Here is a 6,931-nt window from a genome sequence, read left to right on the forward strand (position 1 = left end):
GGCTGTGTTGTATGTGGTGTCACTACATGATGGAGCCAACTCTACAACACCCAAGAGCAAGAACAACAGAAGTCTTGGCAAAGCTTCCAGACTAAGATGGATTAAGAAAAACGATCTTATAGGCTCATTCATAAACCGGTCAACAAAACCCTGTGGATCACAATCCTTTTCAATTGATCTTGGATGGCTCAGGATTGAGCCACACTTTCTTTCATTGTGCATAGGGTTGACATGACTCAGAGGCTGCCACAACAGCAGCCAACACCATCAACAACATCAAAGTGTGGGCAGGATTTAAGAAAATCTATACGAAAGAGGGCAGCATTTCAGGACTGGTGGATAACTAGATGATAACACGGCTAAATTTGATGGGTCTGGGCAAAAGTTATTGTTGGTTGCCTTTGAGTAGAGCACAACACGTAACGACCCTATGAACAAGAAACCTGAAGCCCCTCTACAGCTATTGACATTTATCAAAGTTTATAGAGTTTCCAGAGGCATATTGTTTAGGAAGTGGATGCCACTCCTGCTTCCAAATCTGTTATATTATGTTATTATTGTTATGTGCCTGTGATGCATAGCAATGCTATGTACAGCAGCTCTGAATACCTGTCTGTCCTGAGCCAGTCTCACTAAGTCTGACACACCAAGCCTCATTGCCCCAACCACTATCAATCTATCTCATCTGGGGTCTCCCTTTCCTGTGCTATCTGTCCACCCTTCCCAGCACGATGCTTTCTCCAAGGACCAACCAATCTCTCCTGGCCATGTCCCCAAAGTAAGTGAGGTGGAGCTTCAAAATCCTAGCCTCCAAGGAAAGACTTGGTTCAAAACTCTTCCAGCACCACAACTCAAAGACATCTCTTCTTCTTCTGTCATCTTTAGTCATGTCCAACTCTCTGAAGCATTAGAAGTAATTGAGAAGACCATGGCCTAAAGGTAGGATCCAGGAGAAGGTGGCTGCTGAATGGCAAGTGTCTGTGACCTATGTATGAATAAAGGCAACTCCTAGTTACCTAGTAGGGAAAAGGACTGGAGAATAAATGTCTTGACCACACTGTGCTGACCCCTCTCTTTCCTGCTAGTGCTTCCCTGTGGCCAAACTCAACTGGAGGTCTGAGAATATCCATACATTTTCTAAAAAACAGTGCTGTTCACTAGAACTTTCTAAAATGAAGAAAATGTTCCCTCTCTACAGTGTCCAATATGGCAGCTCCAGGCCATTGGCAGGTGTTGAAAAGGAATTTCACTTGAAATGGAATTTTTAACTTCATTTCATTTTCAAGTTTCTTAAAATGTCTTTTTTTTTTCTGCTTAGAATATGATTTTCCCCACCTCCATATTCATACATTCTGACTGCCTTTCTGGATGTGGTTCCAATGTATCTCTTTCAAGAAGTTCACTGTTAGTCTTCACAGCTGGCTACTGTTTTATTTCAAGACATGTTCCATTGAGCTCCAAGGAATAACAGAATCCCACTGGGTTTAGAGAGCAAATGGATTTTGTGATGTAGGCAGAAAAGCAACTTTATTTCCTATTAATCTTGATCCCATTGCTATCTAAGCACATTTCCTTCTAGACTTGTTCTTTCTTGCTCTTGAATTCAACCTTGGACACATTCCTCTGCTCTTTCCAGTTATTGTCCAGAATAACAAGTCTGATTCAGTGGAATTTCAAAATCAAACTCTCCTCCAAGTTGGGAACCTGCAATAGGATAATGGACACTTTATCCACCTTTTCTTACTCCCTGGTTCATCCTTTCCTTCTCTCCTTTCAGATCTAATTCCATCAATAGGTCAAAACTCTATGGATCACGATGGTCCAAGAGAGGGAAAGATTTTATTTTGTTTTAGTCTAGGTTTCTATGAATCAGGATAACTCAACAGAAACTAACAACATTAAAGGTGGGGAATTTTTTTTACTTTAAAATTCTTTTATTATTACTATTATTATTATTATTATTATTAATTTCAATGAACATCTACAGAGATTTTGGAATTCGATGCATTCATTGTTGCACTTTTCTCCCCCCCCACCCCCCCCCCCCCAGTTCGCACCTCTCCTTGACAAGCAAAAGACAAACTCTTTCATTAGTATACAATCCTCTCCCCCACCTCACACATCCCCACCCCCACCCCAAGTATACTCCACTCGGCAACCCTCATTCCAGACTCTTATGATAATCATAATGCTCTAAAACTATTCTCTCCCTCATCGGCTTCAATGCAGTAAACATAATTTATCCAGTTTTTCTCAGTCCTACCCTCACCCTAATGTCAGCCTCATTCTACAACAGTGGCATCATGCAGTATTTGTCCTTTTGTGACTGAGATATTTCACTCAGCATAATGTCCTCCAGGGTCACCCATTTTGAATAATATTGCATGAACTCCTTGTTTTTCAATGCAGCATAGTATTCCATTGTGTGAATATGCCACAGCTTCTCTATCCATTCCTTTGTTGATGGGCACCTAGGTTGTTTCCAACTCCTTGCTATTGTGAACTAAGCTGTGATAAACATGGGTGTGCATATATCTGCTTGGATGTCGGTTTTGGTCTCTTTAGGGTATATTCACAGTAGTGGAATTGCTGGGTCAAATGGTATGTCTATTTGCAACTTTTTGAGAAAGCGCCACACCGCTTTCCCCAGTGGTTGCACCACTTTACACTCTAAAGGTGGGGAAATTTTGAGGAAGTGAGCAGGAAGTAGCAAAATATTGGAGCTGCTAATAGATGACCAGTGTAACCTAGTCAGTGTGGCATAATCCCACATGTATAAATTTGGGTATTCCAGATGCTATTTCTCTCATGGTGGACATTTCTGTTGGTTTTTTGGGGTTGTTTTTGGGTTTTTTGAATACTGGTTTACTTATTTCTGGATATCTTACAGACCTCCCACCCTAACCGTCACTGAAGAGTATAATCTCAGGTTGGCTTATCATAGCTTCCTCCTTAAGCCCCTGGGTTCCAGTCATCTCTGTTAACTTTAAATGAACCAGCACTTAACAGAAATGATTCATGAGACTAAGTAAAGGGTTGTGATTAAGAACACAGAACCCAGAGTCAAATTCTGGCTCATTTCATTTCATCTTGCTTTTCATTTTTGTTACAGCACTTACTTACCACTGATATTTAGGATATACTTATTTTTACTCTAAATTCCGTAAGGGCAGGGACTATATCTATCACATTCACAATTTATGCCATGCCTGATATGCAACAGTTACATGATACATTTCTGTAGAATGACTAAGTAAATGAATAACTGCATGATCTTTGTCATGTTGTTATTGTTATGTACCATCAAGTCAGAACTGACTGATAGCTGACCCTCCAGAGGGTTTTCAGAGAAAGTTAGTATCATGGAAAGAGATTATCCATCTTTCTCCCATAGAACAGCAGGTGGATTTCTACTCTGTGTCTTTGGGTTGGCAGTGCAACTCCTTACCATTAAGCTACCAAAGTTCTGAGCTTTGCATCTACTTTATATTTCTGATCTGTTTTCTCATCTATACAGAAAGTATAATAACAGTTACGTTTCTTGGGATGCTGTGGTGAGAATTGCATGCAGTCAATCCCATAAATGATCTGGAGAAGTTTTTGAGCAGTTAGGGGTTGACAGAAGCAGGAGAGGTCATTACTATTATTAGGTTGACTACCTGTGTGGTTTTCCTTTGGACTATTTCTTCATTATTTTATACAGTCTTTCAAGTTGAGCCCTAAATAATACTCTCTCAGGAGAGAGAGATTAACAAGTGGAAGAGGATATATAGAAGGAGAAGGGAAAATAGGAGGACAAAGAAAGATACAGACGCAGGGGAAAAGAAAAGATTGTGTCCCTACTTTGCCATAAAATAGATGTAACTAGAATCTAACAGAGGAAGCAAACCCCCTGACTTTTCTTCAACTCACTTCTCTTTGTTAAACCATCAATAAGTAAATGGATAGAAAAACTATGGTATATTCATACAACGGAATACGATGCAGCAGAGAAAAACAATGAACTTGCAAATCATTACACAACATGGGGGACCTTGGAGCACATCATGCTTAGTGAAATATCTCAGTTACAAAAGGACACATACTGTGTAGCACTGTTATAAATCTGGTCTGACATGGGGGTCGGGAGGAGAATAGGATAAGAGAAGACAGACAATGATCATTGCATTGGAACAGATGAAAGAAAGAGCTGTCTAAAATGAATACTTGATTAGGCACCATATGTACAACAACAGCCCAAAATAAGAGATAATATCATTGCAAAGAGCACTGGGGGTGGGAGGTGGTGGGTAATTGTGCAACAATGAATAAATGAAAATCTAACTTCTTTGCAAATGTTTGTTAAAATCACAATTAAAATAAAAACTTGTTTTTAAAAAATACGTAAGGAATATTGCGTACTACCTACAAGGTTCACTGGACAGCCCCCTCCAACTTCCCTGGGGCTCACCCTGCCAAACAGTCTAAGGAAAGTTGGCAAAACCCTATGTGAAGGATGAATTCCACATGTGTGCTGTGGATACACATTATGCAATCCCTCATAAACCCTGTTCATCCTCGCACAATGCACCCCTTTATCTTCCCCAGGGAGAGTGAAAGCAGAAGGTACATATAAAGGCCAATAAATTTAAGCAAATCAAAGACAGACTTTGGGTAATAAGGCAGCTGGAGAGCCCCAGGGAAGCTCAGCAGTGTCCAGGAGGCACTAGTGTTTATCATAACTTAAAGGCACAGTCTCCTTGGAGCTGCAAAGGCCAAATAGGCCTAACCCTAGAGCGAACATGAAGGAGTAAATCAGGTAAAGAGGAGATAAAGGTAATATACCTGGGCAGAGCTTTGCTGGAGGGCATTCTGAAGGGGCGCCAGGGGCAGGAGTACAAGGAAAATAGAGGTAGCTCCTGAAGTCTAGTTGCTCATAGCTTACCCATGTCACTGCCATCATTTACATGATGTAAATCATGTACATGATATAAATTACAAGTGTCACTCGCTGTGCACCTTCATTGCAAACTGAGCCTAAGCATCAAAGGCACAGGCTCTACCTGCCTAGGTTCATTCAATCCTCATTAACCACCAACAAAATAAAATCCACTTAATTACATACTTAACTTGAGCATGAAGTAAAAGGTCATATTTAGTTTGTTTTTATAGGCAGATGCCTCCAAGCTAACTCCACTCAATTCTCACAGTTAAAGGATGAGTGTGTACCAATTGGACATCAGTTTACAGACTGACTAGATAAGGAAAGAGAATACAACCCTAATGCGCTCCCTTCTTAATTTTAAAGCATGCAGTGCTCCCTATTCTGTTCATACAACAACCTCCTGGGCCAGGTATAGATTCCACATGAGTGCAATTAAGAACTCTGGAACTCCCATTCTTCTCAATGTTAGCCACACTTGTTATGATGCACACAGTCTAGTGTCTCAGGAAGTGGTAGGGTGGTACAGGATAGGATTGGTTCAGATTCATTGTTCATAAGGTCGCTCTAAGTTGTACTTGACTTGATGGCACCTAACAACAATACTACACGACTTCTATTCTTGAGGTTACCCTATGATCTAGAAAGTCTACGTGGACTCAAGCGGTCATACTAATGTTCCAGGCAACACAAAATGGAAGCAGAATATGGAGGCAACTCCTATCATTCCATAGTTGTCCCTCCCCCCCATACCACTTAATGAGTATATGTCTTAAATTAGAGGTTGTTATTGTTGTTGTTGTTAGGTGCCATTGAGTCAAGTTTAACTCATAGCGACTTTATGAACAACAGATCTGAACCTTGTCTTATCCTGTACCAACCTCACAATCTCTCACATTCTTGAGCCCATTGCTGTAGTGACTGTGTCAATCCACCAGGTTGAGAGTCTTCGTTTCCTTTACCATGCCCCTATCTCTCCAAGCATGATGCCCTTCTTCAAGGAATAGCCTTTCCTAAGCAACATGCTTAAAGTCTGTGAGATGAACCTTTTTTTTGTCTTTGTCACCAAGGAGCCCTTTGGCTGTACTTTCTCCAATAAAATCTGTTTGTTCTTTTGGAAGTCCATGGTTATTCAGCACTCTTCTCCAACACAATTCAAAGACATCAATTTTTCTTCTGCATTGTATAGCTTTCAGCAGCATAGCAAGTGATTGAAAAGGCTATAGTCTCAATCAGGTGCACCTTAGTTCTCAAAAAAACTAACTTTTTTCCAAATCCAACTTAAACTTCTGTCAGTTCTCTATGTACTATTTTAGCCATTTTCAAATGATCTTTTAGCAGCATTTGCTTGCAAGTGATATTAGAGGTAGCATGACATATGTGTTACTTCTCAACTGAATTATTGTGAGTGTCCTAACTAGGCCCCCTCACTTCTAGTCCTTTCTACAATCAAGCTTCTACAGCACTCACTGCAGATTCAAGTCAACTTAATTTCTTATTCTCAACTTGACAGAATTTATCTCCCAAGAGAAAATATCTTCCTTTATATCTTTAAAAGTCAAATTTTCACAACCTCAATAACAACATTTTGCCTAATCAAAAAATGTCACCCGGGACTTCTAGTACAGAGGCATATTCTGGGCCTCCTCTTAGATCACTGAATCAGAATCTCCACAAGATCAGCCTCAAAATTAGTGTTTTTAAAATCCCAAGAAAGAGGTATATCCATTTTGGTCCATACCAGAGTCTCCATGAAAAGTATAGACTCCTCTGGTTTTGCTTCAGGATGTCTGAGGTAAGCATGAAAGCATCATTTGTGTTTTGGACAAACATTCAGGAAATAGTGATGATTTCCAGAGTCTAAGAGCTTCAGCTTCCTCCTGAATCCTTTCCAAATTAACTATGTTCACATGCACTCTCCTATACTCTAAGGCTGTTCTCAGAAACAACTTAAGAATTCAACAGTACTGATTAGCCATTTTAAACCAATAATAAATAAACTCTGATGGA

Source organism: Elephantulus edwardii, unplaced genomic scaffold (genome assembly GCF_000299155.1).
Source record: "Elephantulus edwardii isolate Elephantulus edwardi_28Jun2011 unplaced genomic scaffold, EleEdw1.0 scaffold00028, whole genome shotgun sequence".
Taxonomy (NCBI): Eukaryota; Metazoa; Chordata; class Mammalia; order Macroscelidea; family Macroscelididae; genus Elephantulus; species Elephantulus edwardii.